The sequence below is a fragment of the Budorcas taxicolor genome, chromosome 17, assembly GCF_023091745.1.
Source record: "Budorcas taxicolor isolate Tak-1 chromosome 17, Takin1.1, whole genome shotgun sequence".
NCBI lineage: Eukaryota > Metazoa > Chordata > Mammalia > Artiodactyla > Bovidae > Budorcas > Budorcas taxicolor.
In genome coordinates this window covers 38,494,143-38,512,394 of record NC_068926.1, presented here as the reverse complement: position 1 = coordinate 38,512,394, position 18,252 = coordinate 38,494,143, and positions in this window count along the sequence as shown.

The following is an 18,252-nucleotide window of genomic DNA, read 5'->3' as shown; positions in this document are numbered from 1 at the left end:
AAGGGACATTTAGGGCAGCAAGACTATTCCATAGGACATTGCAATGGTAGATATATGCTACATACTTATATATAAAAAAAAAAAAAAACCCACAAATCTAGAATGTACAACACAAAGATTGACTCCTAATGAAGCTATGCACTTCAATTAATAATAATGTGTCAGTATTGCCTCAATAATTGTAATAAGTGTACCACATTAATGCAAGATATTAAGAAGCAACTGTGTGAGGGAGTAGAGGGAGTATATAGGAAGTCTCTGCACATTCCATTCATTTTTTCCTGTAAACCGAAGGATGATCAAAAATGTAGAATCTATTAAATTATATTAAATGATGTTTTTAAAATAGTATATTCAGAAAATGACTATAATAAAAGCTTATATAATTGGAAGTAAAATTAATTCCATCAGACAACTGCCAAGGGTTAAACAAAGCAGATTGATTACCACAGTAGTTTACTGAATGAAAGGTTTCCCTGATGGCTAATACAACAAAGAATCTGCAATGCAGGAGATTCAAGTTCGATTCCTAGGTGGGGAAGATCCCATGGAGAAGGGAATGTCTATCCATTCCAGCATTCTTGCCTGGAGAATTCCACAGACAAAGGAGCCTGGAGAATTCTGCAGACAAAGGAGCTTGGAGTCAGTCCATAGGGTCACAGAGAGTCAGACACAACTGAGTGACCAAAACTTTCACTTTTGTTTTTGGAATGAAAAAAAAAAAAAAAATTAAAAAAGCAAAGACAGAATAATGGAGAGCATAACCCAAGGCTGGAGGCTCCCAGGTGGCACTAGTGGTAAAGAACCTGCCTGCCAATGAAGGAGACACAAGAGACACAGGTTAGGAAAAGGCAACCAACTCAGCATTCTTGCCTGGGAAATCTCATAATCAGAGGAGCTTCATGGGCTATAGACCATGGGGTCACAAAGAGTCAGACACGACTGAGCACACTAGTCCACTATGGACTAGTATACGCATACTTATGTGTGTGAGCTCCAAGACACAGAATATATTTTTTAAAAGACACATTTATGTTTGTTCAAAATCATTTACTTTTTTCACAACTAACATGTAGATAATGGAGAAAATAAATACAGAAATAAGAACTGTCACATTACCTTGTTATTTGATACATAATTCTTTAAATAATGTTATAGCCTTCCCACTATGCATTTGATCTTTTCTGTTTTTAATCAGTTTTTTTATTGTTTAAACCTGTCACATAACATCAAAAATGTCTTTCAATTTTTTGCCACCTTTTAAAAATTCCTAAATTATACATTTTCTATGAGAATTTATTCTATATAGCCCCATATTTGTCCCTTTCCTCTATGAAACATTTCCAAGCCACCGGGAAGTGGAGTATGTTTAACTCTTTTAAGTTGGGACTGGACTTTGGCAAATAAAATAAGGTGAAAGTAGTGGTATGCTTCTTCTTAGCCTTGACTGAAATAGGCTTTGTGTGTTTCTACTCTCTGTTTCACAATCCTGAAACCATGCGAACAAATCTGGGCTAGCATGCTGGAGGGTGAGACCAGAGGAGCAGCAGGCAAGCTTTGCAAGATTTCCTTTATGAATGACATTTATGAATGAGCCAGCCATAGCCAACACAACAGCTGCCAGAGATACCTGAGTGTGACAGGTGAGACTGGCTAGGGATGCTTCTGTCCAAAAGAACCACCACCTTCTGCCAACCTGCAAACACATGAGGTAATCAACTGCTCCATTGTTCTAAAACCATTTATTATATAGCAAAATTTAACCAAAATAAGAAACTTCAAAATACACATATATAATAATGACTGTCAAGGTCTTCCTTCTCTTATAAGCTTTCTCCTAAAATTCTTATTATTTGCTTATCTCCAAGTGTATACCCACTTACAACTTAAACCTTTTCAATACTGAAATAATTTTTCCTTTTTTAAAATGTTTGTTTTTCTTATATTTATTTTGTTGAGTCATATTACTACAAAGTCATAAACATTTGAAAAAAATTATTGTAATCACGACTTCCTCCTAATATATCACCTAATATATCACTGACTAATGAGTCATCTTAAATGTCTCATAAATGCATCACTTTTTCCTATTTATGGCCTTCACCCAGCATATATTCAACTATAGCTTAGATAATTTAATCTCTTTTTAACTGCTCTTTTTATCTGCATGGTCTTACTTTCCATCTAAGCTTTAAGAAATATGATTCTATATTCAATCATTGTTGTGTAAAATGTCTTATAAAGTGTATTTTTTCTTTACACTTTTTAAAGGAAAATAATGTCATATCTGATACACACAAACAAAATATACTTTGATCAGTTCTTAGATTACAAAACCTATATTTCTACCTTAATTTGATCCTATCTTCCAACTATTTCAAAATATGCCCATTTCTCTATAACTCCTTATCTTCATAAATGCTGTTTCATCTTCCTAAAATTCCCTAAATTTATCAACACTGTATGCCAGCTGTCCTACTTTCTCTTTAAGTATCAGTTCATGTATTATCACTAGCAACTGTAGGTGGAGTATATTACATAGTAATAAAAAATATGTTACCTTAGGAAGTAAACAAGTATGATCATTGAGGCAATAATAGTTTGCATTTGGATTTTAAAGGCACCTTTGAATCATTCATCAAATAATATGTCCTGTCCTTTTATAAGACTGTGTGTGTCTTCTATGTGTTACAGTTAAAATATTGCCAGATTTTTTTTCTTCCTAATGTCTCTGCTTCCTTCAAGTAAGTTAACAGTCACTTTTTGATAGATCACTATATTTATCTTAATTATAAACTTTTACTTTTATAATGCCTTAAAAAAAAAACAGTGAGTAAAATTTTCTTTGTGCAAATAGATCAGGTACCATTCATGGTGCTGAATTTTCTACTCTCTACAATCAAGTAGTTAATATACATCCTACAGGGTTCTGTGGTTTAAAGATTTCTTAGTGTCTCTTTTTCTGACTGTACTAACACAAATTAAAGACTGAAGTGAAAATTTCTTTCAAACAGTTGTCATTCCATCACATTTATGCATCAACCTCTTATTCTACATCAACACTAAGGCTGCCCATCATCTATCCCATTTTAGTGTCCTTGATATCTAATTGACTGTCAGCTCCTCCGTTTCATCCTTCTGTGTGCTATGTTGGTGACAATGCTCAGAAAACACTTAAATGACACCATTTAGAGTTCATCTGAGATGTTACAACTCATCTGATTTTCTTTTTAATTTTAAAATCTTTAATTCTTACATGTGTTCCCAAACATGAACCCCCTCCCACCTCCCTCCCCATAACATCTCTGTGGGTCATCCCCATGCACCAGCCCCAAGCATGCTGTATCCTACGTCAGACATAGACTGGCAATTCAATTCTTACATAATAGTATACATGATAGAATGCCATTCTCCCATATCATCCTACCCTCTCCCGCTCCCTCTGAGTCCAAAATTCCGTTATACACAGCTGTGTCTTTTTTCCTGTCTTGCATACAGGGTCGTCATTGCCATCTTTCTAAATTCCATATATATGTGTTAGTATACTGTATTGGTGTTTTTCTTTCTGGCTTACTTCACTCTGTATAATCGGCTCCAGTTTCATCCATCTCATCAGAACTGATTCAAATGAATTCTTTATAACGGCTGAGTAATACTCCATTGTGTATATGTACCACAGCTTTCTTATCCATTCATCTGCTGATGGACATCTAGGTTGTTTCCATGTCCTGGCTATTATAAACAGTGCTGCGATGAACATTGGGGTACATGTGTCTCTTTCAATTCTGGTTTCCTCGGTGTGTATGCCCAGCAGTGGGATTGCTGGGTCATAAGGGAGTTCTATTTGCAATTTTTTAAGGAATCTCCACACTGTCCTCCATAGTGGCTGTACTAGTTTGCATTCCCACCAACAGTGTAGGAGGGTTCCCTTTTCTCCACACCCTCTCCAGCATTTATTGCTTGCAGATTTTTGGATCGCAGACATTCTGACTGGTGTGAAGTGGTACCTCATTGTGGTTTTGATTTGCATTTCTCTAATAATGAGTGATGTTGAGCATCTTTTCATGTGTTTGTTAGTCATCCGTATGTCTTCTTTGGAGAAATGTCTATTTAGTTCTTTGGCCCATTTTTTGATTGGGTCGTTTATTTTTCTGGAATTGAGCTGCATAAGTTGCTTGTATATTTTTGAGATTAGTTGTTTGTCAGTTGCTTCATTTGCTATTATTTTCTCCCATTCAGAAGGCTGTCTTTTCACCTTGCTTATATTTTCCTTTGTTGTGCAGAAGCTTTTAAGTTTAATTAGATCCCATTTGCTTATTTTTGCTTTTATTTCCAGAATTCTGGGAGGTGGATCATAGAGGATCCTGCTGTGATTTATGTCTGAGAGTGTTTTGCCTATGTTCTCCTCTAGGAGTTTTATAGTTTCTGGTCTTACATTTAGATCTTTAATCCATTTTGAGTTTATTTTTGTGTGTGGTGTTAGAAAGTGATCTGGTTTCATTCTTTTACAAGTGGTTGACCAGTTTTCCCAGCACCACTTGTTAAAGAGATTGTCTTTTCTCCATTGTATATTCTTGCCTCCTTTGTCAAAGATAAGGTGTCCATATGTGTGTGGATTTATCTCTGGGCTTTCTATTTTGTTCCATTGATCTATATGTCTGTCTTTGTGCCAGTACCATACTGTCTTGATGACTGTGGCTTTGTAGTAGAGCCTGAAGTCAGGCAAGTTGATTCCTCCGGTTCCATTCTTCTTTCTCAAGATTGCTTTGGCAATTCGAGGTTTTTTGTATTTCCATACAAATCTTGAAATTATTTGTTCTAGTTCTGTGAAAAATATGGCTGGTAGCTTGATAGGGATTGCATTGAATTTGTAAATTGCTTTGGGTAGTATACTCATTTTCACTATATTGATTCTTCCGATCCATGAACATGGTATATTTCTCCATCTATTAGTGTCCTCTTTGATTTCTTTCATCAGTGTTTTATAGTTTTCTATATATAGGTCTTTAGTTTCTCACTTTATCATCTCTGTGGAAGATAGAATCATGTTAAAAATATACAAGCAACTCTTGCAGCTCAATTCCCGAAAAATAAATGACCCAATCAAAAAATGGGCCAAAGAACTAAATAAACATTTCTCCAAAGAAGACATACAGATAGCTAACAAACACATGAAAAGATGCTCAACATCACTCATTATCAGAGAAATGCAAATCAAAACCATAATGAGGTACCATTTCATGCCAGTCAGAATGGCAGCGATATAAAGGTCTACAAGCAATAAACGCTGGAGAGGGTGTGGGGAAAAGGGAACCCTCTTACACTGTTGGTGGGAATGCAAACTAGTACAGCCACTATGGAGAACAGTGTGGAGATTCCTTACAAAACTGGAAATAGAACTCCCTTATGACCCAGAAATCCCGCTGCTAGGCATATACACTGAGGAAACCAGAATTGAAAGAGACACATATACCCCAATGTTCATCACAGCACTGTTTATAATAGCCAGGACATGGAAGCAACCTAAATGTTCATCAGCAGATGAATGGATAAGAAAGCTGTGGTACATATACACAATGGAGTATTACTCAGCCGTTAAAAAGAATTCATTTGAATCAGTTCTAATGAGGTGGATGAAACTGGAGCCGATTATACAGAGTGAAGTAAGCCAGAAAGAAAAACACCAATACAGTATACTAACACATATATATGGAATTTAGAAAAAGGGTAACAATAACCCTGTATGTGAGACAGCAAAAGAGACACAGATGTGTAGAACAGTCTTTTGGACTAAGTGGGAGAGGGAGAGGGAGAGGGTGGGATGATTTGGGAGAATGGCATTGAAACACGTATAATATCATATAAGAAACGAATTGCCAGTCTAGGTTCGATGCAGGGTGGAAGATGCTTGGGGCTGGTGCACTGGGATAACCGGAGGGATGGTGTTGCGCGAGGGAGGTTGGATGGGGGTTTGGGATTGGGAACACGTGTACTCTTGGAGAAGGCAATGACACTCCACTCCACTACTCTTGCCTGGAAAATCCCACGGACAGAGGATCTTGATAGGCTGCAGTCCAAGGGGTCCCTGAGAGTTGGACACGACTCAGTGACTTCACTTTCACGTTTCACTTTCATGCATTGGAGAAGGAAATGCAACCCACTCCAGTGTTCTTGCTTGGAGAATCCCAGGGATGGCGGAGGCTGGTGGGCTGCCGTCTATGGGGTCGCACAGAGTCTGACATGACTGAAGCAACTTAGCAGCAGTACACCCATGGCGGATTCATGTTGATGCGTGGCAAAACCAATACAATATTGCAAAGTAAATAATAATAATAATAAATAAAATAAAATAAAGTATGGAACAAAATGCAACAGAAATTTAAAAAAAAAAAACAAACATGCATTGACATTGTATGGCATGCTATATACTTATGGGATTATAGTTGGTTTCTCTAGACAATTATAGTTCATTGAAAATCACAAACAATTGCAAACAATTCCCAAATTATCAATTGCAGTAGATACTTTTAAAAATTTACCTAATTAGATAATTTGTCATTCAAAAATTTGAATTAAGAGTTTTATTGAAAGATGTTTATCCATCGTGACTAATCGTTTTCAGATGTTTCTTCTTACAAGAAAAATTGTGAATTGTACTTAACTTTGACAGCATTTTTATTTCTAACTTATGTTAAATATTTCCCATGTCAAATATCTTTACTAACTTAAAAATAATTTTAATAAATGACTTGTGGTTGTTGAATTTTGCAATCACCTCAATAAGTTTTACAGTAGTATTTATATATTTTCAGCATTTGATTTATTTATTAAATAAATTTGCATTAAGTATAGATTATAGTAGATTTCCTGGTATTCAGACTGTAGTCAACAACTCACTTTTTTTTTTTTTAGTGTAAATTATGCATATATATCATGTGGTGGATTACAAATGATAAAGATTTCTTGTATCATTTTTATTGAAAAATTTCACTTATATAATTGCAATTATCAAAATTGTTGTTTATTGTCACAATCTTTCAAAAAAAAATCAGAAACAAATTCTAGAGTTCTATGCTTCCTCTGGTGGCTCAGCGGTAATGAATCTGCCTGAAGTGATGGAGATGTGGGTTCAATCACTGGGTTAGAAGGCCCGCTGGGGAAAGAAATGATAACCCACTCCAGTATCCTTGCCTGGGAAATCCCATTACAGAGGAATATGGTGGGCTACAGTCCATGGGATTACAAAAAAGCTGGACCTGACTTAGTGACTAAACAGCAACAACAGAAAATGATTCCAAAAGTGAAAATTGCTTAGGAGATAAAAAATACATAAATGTATAGGCTGTACTCCATAGTGGCTGTACTAGTTTGCATTCCCACCAACAGTGTAGGAGGGTCCCCTTTTTTCCACACCCTCTCCAGCATTTATTGCTTGCAGATTTATGGATCGCAGACATTCTGACTGGTGTGAAGTGGTACCTCATTGTGGTTTTGATTTGCATTTCTCTAATAATGAGTGATGTTGAGCATCTTTTCATGTGTTTGTTAGCCATCCGTATGTCTTCTTTGGAGAAATGTCTATTTAGTTCTTTAGAACAGTGTGGAGATTCCTTAAAAAATTGCAAATAGAACTGCCTTATGACCCAGCAATCCCACTGCCTGGCATACACACCGAGGAAACCAGAATAGAAAGAGACACATGTACCCCAATGTTCATCACAGCACTGTTTATAATAGCCAGGACATGGAAACAACCTAAATGTCCATCAGCAGATGAATGGATAAGAAAACTGTGGTACATATACACAATGGAATATTACTCAGCCGTTAAAAAGAATATATTTGAATCAGTTCTAATGAGATGGATGAAACTGGAGCCGATTATACAGAGTGAAGTAAGCCAGAAAGAAAAACACCAATAGAGTCTACTAACACATATATATGGAATTTAGAAAGATGGCAATGATGACCTGTGTGCAAGACAGCAAAAAAGACACAGCTGTGTATAACGGACTTTTGGACTCAGAGGGAGAGGGAGAGGGTGGGATGATCTGGGAGAATGGCATTGAAACATGTATACTATCATGTAAGAATCAAATCGCCAGTCTATGTCTGACGCAGGATACAGCATGCTTGGGGCTGGTGCACAGGGATGACCCAGAGAGATGTTATGGGGAGGGAAGTGGGAGGGGGGTTCATGTTTGGGAACGCATGTACACCCCTGGTGGATTCAAGTCAATGTATGGCAAAACCAATACAGTATTGTAAAGTAAAATAAAGTAAAAATAAAAATTAAAAAAAATTAAATTAAATTAAAAAATAAATAAATAAATGTATAGGCTGTTTAAACAATAGATCTAAGGAGGATACTACTAATTTAGGTGACTATCAAATATTACATGGTTTTGATCATCACTTTGCCAACTGATTGAAAGACAAGTTGCAGTGCCAACATCTCAACAATTTCAAATAAATTAAGTTTAGGATAAGTTCCAAGTTCCTCCATTTTAAAACTATAAGTGATTATTATAAGGTGATCCATTTCTCAGACTAATTTAGATAAACACTGTTCATGGCTTTTACTTATTTGTTTGTTTTATCATTGTCATTTATTTGGGTGGAGAGAGAAGGTATTCTAAGAGAAGTAAAGCAGCTTAAGATTTCTGTCACTTTATTTAAGTATATACGAACTGGCATCTTAAAACTCTGAAGAAAAGATATTTTTGGGAATTTGGAAATGGCTGTTTAGAGTAAGAGATATATAGGACATAAGGGAAACGTTGAGTCTGGGGAGGCTCACAAATGGTAAGAAACAAATTGTCAAGAATGACAGATGAAGGCTCCTTGTTCTGACTTGCATTTTAATGCATTCTTCCCCACTATATTCCTATTATTCTGAAACTTTTAGTCAAAGTGCTATTGCTATAAACTTGCATTTTTGGAGAAATTTAAGCTAAAGGAAAATAAACACCTGGGCAGAACAGAAGGGAAAGAAGACTGTTCTTAAGGTGATAATTGAATCTAGATCTGGGAAGGGATATTAGGGAAGAGAAGTCATAGAAAAACATAACTGACACTTCAGGCATTATCAGAAGTATTGATAATGGTAATGGGACATTCCCAGTAGGACCTGGGATGAAAAGTGTAATAATTTTATTTGGATTAAGAGAACAAGGTGAACAAGGTGACTGTAAAAGGCTAACAAGGCACCCAAAGAGTTATATAGGCTTGAATATTTGAGAATATTTTGCATGTATTTAAGCATATTCAAAATGCTAAAATCTGAACAGGTGTGTTTTTTTCTTATTTATTTTAATTAAAACTTTCTTAGAAGTAGTGATTCTAATTAAAGTTGGCAAATAAATCTGAAAATGGAAAGAGGTATAAATAATAGCAATTTGCAGTGACAATCTAGAGTACAGCAGCTGCTGCAAATAAACATTTCACAAAAAATTCAAAAAATAGGGATGATAATTGGGTAAGACAAGAGACAAAACAGAATTTCATAAACTAAATATATAAAAGAATAAAAATTTCAACCAAAAATTCTAACCAATCTGTCTTTCCCCAACCTGTTTTCTGTATACAACATGCCTGAAAAGAAAGTTTCTTTCAAAATAATGAGATTTATTTAATCATAGAATCATAGGTTGAAATTGGGAAGATGATTTGTTCTCTAACTGTAAAACATCATTTTTGGGATATGCACGTGAGATGTGTAGGTCTGATAAAACCTCTGCACCACAAATTCAAAAAGTTGTAGCATGGTTTATGTCCAACAGACTTATCCATAGTCTAAGCAATTTTAAAGAATGATATTGTCTGGTACTTTGATATCTAGTCAGAGAAGTCACAAAAATCAGCTTTGAACTGTTGTGGAAAATAACATGAGAACATACACTGAGAAGTAATGAGAAGCTCTAAATTGTTTACTTAGCAAGGGAACCAACTCCTTTGATCTAATGCCTGGCAGTTTCTTTTCAATCTTGTTTTAGTCCTTTTTGTTGTTGTTGTTATTGTTTGATGAAGGTCAGGGGGCAAATGCTATTCTATCCTGTGCATTTGGTAAGCGCACTTTCCCCTCATTATCACATCATTCTTTGTTCAAAGAATATTTGATGTATATGGCAGTTTTTGAACCTCAAGGATGACTATGAACAAATATTCAAATAGTGCTTTGAATTCACATCAAATACACATCAACATTTCAGAAGACAAACTGATCAGAATTTGCTAAATGCAGCAGGAAATTCATTTTTGATAAGGAAATATAATTGGCTTGGGAAAAATTTACCACCTATGATTGAAAAAATAAAAAAAAATTGTAGGAGGTATATTTGATATGGTCCATTCCAATTAAAAACAGCTACCTCTAAACAAAGACCTGCACAGCCCTCAAGATTGCCAGCATTTTGTTCACTCTGAATTAGTTTGTATTTTCCACTGAAACTATTTATTTTATCTTTAATTTACTAATGGAAATATTCACACCCAAAGCATCTTCATATTTTTGGCAGAGAATTTTCTTTTCCAATTAGGCAACAAGATTAGTGTTAAATTTTTGATGTGAATGAGAAAATAGAAAAGAAACATAAGACATGTTTACCCTCCATAATTAAATATAATTTTTCCTAAAAATAAAAATCAAGAGGAAGAATAGAATTAAAATATAGATAATTTATTTTATAAATTAGTATTTAAAAAAATAGTATTTGAGAAAGTTTTAAACAACATCATAAAATATATTCTCATTGCTATTATTTAAAGAAACAGAATTTTCTGTTTTGATCACAAATAATAAAGTGGTAAACAAAATAAATAAGGGCAAACTATTCCTACAAGAAGATTGTTATTAAAAGTTGAAATGTTAAAAAAAAGGGCAAATGTAGTTTTGTATCAATATATCATAATCAGGGAAAATCTGCTTTGGCCATTTCCAAATGTACATCCATAATTATTGTAAAAATGTCAGAAAAGTCTTGGTAAGTTCTGCTTTTAAATTTTTTTGCTTACTCAACAACATTAAAAACACAACATTCTTGTTCAATGATCATTAAAATAAAATTTTTTGCTTAGAATTTGTGAAGAGGTATCAATGGTGAGAAATGGATTGTAAGTACTAATATGTCAGTGCCTTGATTTTTAATGATGATAGATTTTTAGAAATTAGTTTTCAAAATGTAATATTGGTTTAACAGATGTCTTTAAGGGATATTCAACTAGAATTACTCCGATTTACCTGGTAGACCAATAAAAAGAGATTAAGGAAAATTAAACTGTTAACCAATTAATGAAAAGATCCACCAACTGCTCAGGTTTTACTATAATATTTTCTTTCTTTTTAAATATATTTAATAGTGATTCAATATATTTAATAGTGATTTAATATTTGCTATATTTAATAATGATTGTGATTTTATATTGCTTTAGTTGTACCTCTACACTTGTTAAAAGTAATCTTTCTCATCTATTATATGGCTTTCTGTTTAATAGCATAAACCCATAAATACATCAAAGAAGTCTTAGCTTTTATATTATAATATTGATCTTTTTCTAAACATGAATTGCTGTTTAAAATAGCATGTTTTTGGTATATTTTAATTGGCAAAATGACCATATTAATACTCATTTCACACCTGAAAATAGTTTTAAGATTTTTCTGAAATATGTTCTTTGTGGATTGAATTAAATAATGTGTTAATTCATAGATGTCTAAATATTGGTACAAGACATAATCAAGATATTAATAATAAATAGCAAACAAAGTAGAAAAAAAGTAAATCTTGTCTTCATGGTGCTTATACTTTAGTACATCAAGACAAACATAAATGTAATAAACAATAAAATAATGAAACAATGGGTGCTAAGAGTAAAATTCAAGCCAAGGAGGATATTGAAAGTTGGGGACCACTTTCAATTTTAAGTAGAGTGGTCAGAGGTTGCCTCACTGGGCAGTTGACAGTCTATCAAAGAAGTAAAGGAATTGAGAACGGAAGCCAAGTAGACAGCTGTTTAAAGAAGACCATTTATCCTAGGTAATGGGTCAGTATTTTGCTGCTGCTGCTAAGTCACTTCAGTCGTGTCCGACTCTGTGCGACCCCATAGATGGCAGCCCACCAGGCTCCCCCGTCCCTGGGATTCTCCAGGCAAGAACACTAGAGTGGGTTGCCATTTCCTCCTCCAATGCATGAAAGTGAAAAGTGAAAGTGAAGTCGCTCAGTCGTGTCAGATCCTCAGTGACCCCATGGACTGCAGCCTACCAGGCTCCTCTGTCCATGGGATTTTCCAGGCAAGATAGTGAGGGACAAACAGAAAGGAATACCAAGGTGCTGAATGAAGTGATAAAGGAAAGATGATAGGTTATGTTCAATTGGTATTAATATGTGTTGGAGGATTTTAATTGTGATAATCTTGTAGGACAATGCAAGAGTGTTGCATTTTAAACCTGAGTGATGTGGGAAGACAGGGGTAAAATATTAAGAAAAAACATAAGCCTGGCTTCTGATGCATTCAGACTTGTTATATTATCATCAAGAAAACATACAAGCATGAGCTTTTATTCCTAATTATCTATAGTTGCACCTATAGCATGATAAGACTTCCCTGGTGGCTCAGACAGGAAAGCATCTGCCTACAATGTGGGAGGCCCGGGTTTGATCCCTGGGTCGGGAAGATCCTCTGGAGACGGAAATGGCAACCCACTCCAGTACTCTTGCCTGGAAAATCCCATGGATGGAGGACCGTGGTAGGCTATAGTCCACGGGGTTGCAGAGTCGGACACGACTGAGCCACTTCACTTTCTATAGCATGATAAAGCAACCAAGTGTATAATCAACTTTGTATATTGCTGCAGGATATAAAAATGGTGTGTGCCTTAATCAAGTTCATATCCACATTGGCCACACTGGCCTCATTTATAAACGGAGCTTCAGATACTGGAAAATATTTTGAACTTTCTGAAGAAATCAGTCTAGTCAAAGCTATGGTTTCTCCAGTAGTCATATATGGAGGTGAGAGTTGGACTATAAAGAAAACTGAGCCCTGAAGAACTGATGCTTTTGAACTGTGGTGTTGGAGAAGACTCTTGAGAGTCCCTTGGACTGCAAGGAGATCCAACCAGTCAATACTAAAGGAAATCAGTCCTGAATATTCATTGGAAGGACTGATGCTGAAGCTGAAGCTCCAATAATTTGGCCACCTGATGAGAAAAACTGACTCATTGGAAAAGACGCTGGTGCTGGGAAATATTGAAAGCAGGAGAAGAAGGGAACAATGAAAGATGAGATGGTTGGAAGGCATCACTGACTCTATGGACATGAGTTGAGTAAGCTCCAGGAGCTGGTGATGGTCAGAGAAGCCTGGTGTGCTGCAGCCCATGGGGACACGATTGAGTGAACTGAAGTGAAGAAACTCTATATAAGATTAGACTATCTGATGTAGATTTTTTTTTAAAATATGAAACATAAACACACTTTCATAAATCTTCAGTTATGCCAAATATAACATTTCCATATGAATATATTTATGTATTTGGGCTTTTGTATACATATGAGAACTATTCTAATATGTGATACAGTATTGTCCTTGACTCCCATAATCTCAGTAAGTACTGTCTCATCTTCCATAACACTCCATAACAAATTACTTAAGAGTATCAAAACTGGTACAATAAATATTAATCAAGCTTTGTCAATGAAAATGCATTCAATCTCAAGTAAGTTGCAGATATCCCTTTAGTTTTTTTTTAATAAAATGGAGAAAAACAATAACATTTATCCCATTGGAGTTTTTCTAGCTAGTTGATTAATAATACATGCAAAGTATTTGGAATGATACCCAGCACACTGTAAGATTTCATAATGGTTACCGTTTTTGTTTTTTTTTTTTTAAACCTCTGTTGAATCAAAATAGTTAATAAAAAGAGTTAAGAAGGATGATCTTTTGTACTGATGGAGGGCATGGCATTACAGACTTGAGTCAGAAAATTCAGAAGAAATCACACAGAGTCAATAAAGTCTGAGAGATCCAAAACAAACATAACTACATCGAAATAGTTTATTTTTTTTCCATTTTAAACACAAGAGTGGATGTAACTAATAATACAAAGTTCTCACCAACTAGAGACCAAGTCTTATTTTAAGTTGCACATCGTAGGAAAAAAGATTAAAATTATTTTGTCGATATTTCTAGGGTCCCTATTTTGATCTACTCATCTACTTTTCAATTATTTTAGCAATACTACACTATCTTCATTATTGTAGCTTTTAGTAAATCTTGAAGTTAGGTGGTGTCTATCTTCTGACTTTGTTCTTCTTTAGTATAGTTGGGGATATGCTGGGTCTGTTTAGGTTAAAGCGTCTGTCTCCAATGCGGGAGACCCGGGTTCGATCACTGGATCGGGAAGATCCCCTGGAGAAGGAAATGGCAATCCACTCCAGTATTCTTGCCTGGAGAATCCCATGGATGGAGAAGCCTAGTAGGTTACAGTCCACGGGGTCGCGAAGAGTCGGACACAACTGAGAGACTTCACCTCACCTTTCTTCTCATACAATTTTTAGAATTGATTTCTTAACACCCAAAAAATAATCTGGTTAAATAAACAGAAAGACATGTAAGATTCAACAGTAAAGATAAAATATTTCCAGCAAATTTAAGCCATCTTCACTACGTGAATGTGGATATCCTCACCAAAAAACTTCTTAGACCCATGTTGTCAGTCTTGTTTCTGCAACTCCCTGATCTCAATCAAGTTTCCCTCGACATATTTTTTTCAACTCTTAATGCCTGTCCACTCTGAATAGTAGATAATTAATTGCTTAGTTCATACATTAATTGATTGATGGTTCCTTGAATAGCACTAAGTGAATAAAATCCCTATAACAAGGTATACAGAGCCATTATGTAATCCGTTAAGAGATACTTTTATAATTTATAGAAATATTTTTAAAGAAAATATTTTAAGGAAAAACATAAATATATATCTTATAAAATAAATATTAAGCCTCTCTTTCTTCACTTTAGTGTATATGTGTAATTTTTTATTTTGGTATGTATTTTAAGGAATTATCTTAAAAACTTGTACATTTTTAACTGCTCACACTTCCATCTATTTGTTTTGTTCTTCTTCTATTTTCTTTTTGGTAGGATTACTATATTACTCACTTTTATTTTATTTTTCTAATATATGTATTTATATACACATTATAAACAGTATGTGATGTGTGCTGTGCTGTTGGTTCAATTGTGTCTGACTGTTTGCAATACCATGAACTGTATGTGGTCCATCAGTCTCCTCTGTCCATGGGATTCTCCAAGCAAGATTACTGGAGTGGATTGCCATGCCTTCCTCCAGGGTATTTTTCTGACCCAAGGATAGAACCTTGCATCTACTGCACTGAGAGGTGGGTTCTTAACCACTAGTGCCACCTGGGAAGCTCTGTATGTGATGTAGTTGTAATTAATTTCTAATTGAATATGTCTTTAGATTAATGTTTTTCAAGTTCCTGAGTAATTATGTATATTTTTGATTGTTAATTTTGAAAATTAACTTAATACTTTAACATTGCTTAAATTTGTTTTGTAATATTATATATTTATGGTCAGGTTTCTTTTAGGTTTTAAAATATAGTAATTCCCAATTGAAGGATCAAACCTAGGTCTCCTGCATGGCAGGTGGATTCTTTACTGTCTGAGCCACTAGGAAAGCCCAATAAAAATGGTGCATTATTCATTTACAAAATCTCAATAGTCTAAAGCCTTAAAATAGAGACAAATATCAAAACAATTTTGTAGTCACTTTATTTATTGGGTTTCTAAGATCCTCTCTATGATAAAGAAAACAACTTCCATATTTTAAAAACTTAGTTTTATTGTTTTCTTATGGTAATCCAATGACATTCTTTATACAATTTTGCTGAAGATATATGCATTTAGACAACTTGTAAAGAGCTAAGAATATGGAAAAAGGAACACAACTCTCATCATCTATTTTCCAATCCTTTGTGTCTGTAAATCACCTATGTATTTGATTTTTCTTTTTGGAGGGAAGTAATGTCTTTAATTCTCAAATTGTAATTGTTTTGATTTATAGTTGACAGAGCTTATCTGCTTTTAACATTTGTACTACCATTCAAACAGCATAAGGAAAGAGTATTAGGGAGAAGACGTTGCTGAATTAGAGAGTGCCACAGGAAATGTTTAATGGAAATTTAATAGATGTTTTACAAGAGAGGGGGCCACATTCTAATCCTTGATTGTTATCCCATCTGCATGATGAACCTATTATAGCTCAAATGTTTATCAATGTTCACACAAATGAAGAAGCTAGTGGGATTGATTTTTCTGTCAATAGCCTTCCATCTTCAGATCTGTCAGAGCTGAGAGAGGCTATAGCCACAGGCTCTGGCTCTCTCATCTGCCATGAATAGTGAGCTGGTGCCTTTCTGGTTGAACACACTATGCAGAAAATAAAGTTGGAAGTATACAATCAGATTTTTGTCTCCAGATAACAGCAACAAATAAAATAATACAATTGTAACTTTTCTTCAGATATTTAATAAGTGGGAATAATTGTGAAAAATGCTCATATAGTTGTTATATGGTCTGCCAGAGCATGCATGCATGCTCAGTTGCTTCAATTGTGTCCGACTCTTTGTGCCCCAATGGACTGTGGTATGCCAGGCTCCTCTATCCAGAGGAAGGTCTAGGCAATATATATTGGAGTGGATTGCCGTATCCTCCTCCAGGGTATCTTCCTACCCAGGGAACAAGTCCAAGTCTCCTGTGTCTCCTACATCTCCTGCATCTCCTGTATCTCCTGCACTGCAAGTGGATTTTTTACCCTTTCAGCCACTTGGAAACGCAAGGTCTGCTGGTAATGTCATATATAAAAGCCCTTTCATAGTTAAGTACAATTAGTCCTTGGATTTCTCAAATATACCTTGAGACCTTTCTAATTTGTTTCCCTAAATTATTTCCCCCAAATAGTTTTAATGTATTCTATTTCTAACAATATATAAGGTATATTTACTGATATAAGTTACTTTAAAACAGTAAGATTATTCATTGATACTACTTGAACAAATTTCATTATTTAAGCACACCTTATCTGTGTTAATGTAATTTGATTTTGAAAAACTTCTTATTCAGGAGACAGGTTGGTTTCACCTTGATTACTCAATTAAACCCAAGTAACTATATTTGATGAGATAACTGTGGAAGATTATGTATTTTAAATCAAATTTTCATTTTTTCTTACCTCACCTCTGGAGAAAAAAAATATCTCCCCAGCTCACTGACTTGGGGCTTTTCCAAGTGACCAGCTTCAGCAGAAGTGACAGTGAGTTGATCCCAAGATCTCATTAAAAGTTCATCTCTGTGGGAGCTTCTAACTCTGTCAAGAAAAGAACATTCCTGCTCCTGCAGTCTGGACCCTAGAATAAGACTTTGGAAGAGATCTCTTCGACTGGGCTGCAAGTCTGCTCTTGAAGCAAAGCTTCTCTTCCTATCCCACAGAACTGTAAGGAAGATAGATATATGCAGAAATGTTTCCAGGTGATGAAAACACAGTATTATGCTGAACCTGAAATGCAATGTGTGAAAATAGTGTGAAGATATTCTGGATTAGAAATAAATATTCCAGAAAATACTGAATTTTATTAATCAATGATCTTCACATAGTGCCTCATTAACAACACTCAGTTTTTAGAATTTTCTATCCAAGACTTGGTTCTTACTACAAACTTGTACTAGAACGAGTCCTGAAAATATATTTAGGAAACATTACAAGACACAAATAATTTTAATAAAGCTATTAAGTATTAAGCTCATTGACATTATGCATTCTAATACATAAACATTTGTTAATAGCAAATATATTTATTCAAGTAATAAGTTATTCATGAGGTGTATAGAAAAAATTTGCCCTTAAAATAAATCTGGTCTTGCCTAAAAGATGGGTTACCACTATCTTTCAAGAAATAATCTTTTTGAACCTTATAAATGTCAGGCTTTATAATGTCTCATGTGTGGTTATTCTGATCATTATATATGTCATCTTTTATAAAGTATTTATTAAAAATATTCACAATGAATCACAGATTTAAAAAGCCATAAACCATGATCAATGTTATGTTCTTATATTGAAATAATCATCTTTGCTACATAAATCTGTAATAGCTTGCTTTGTTTTTATATTCTTTCACTAACTCTTTTTTATCACACTACCAAATACTGTATCACTGAATTTTTTCA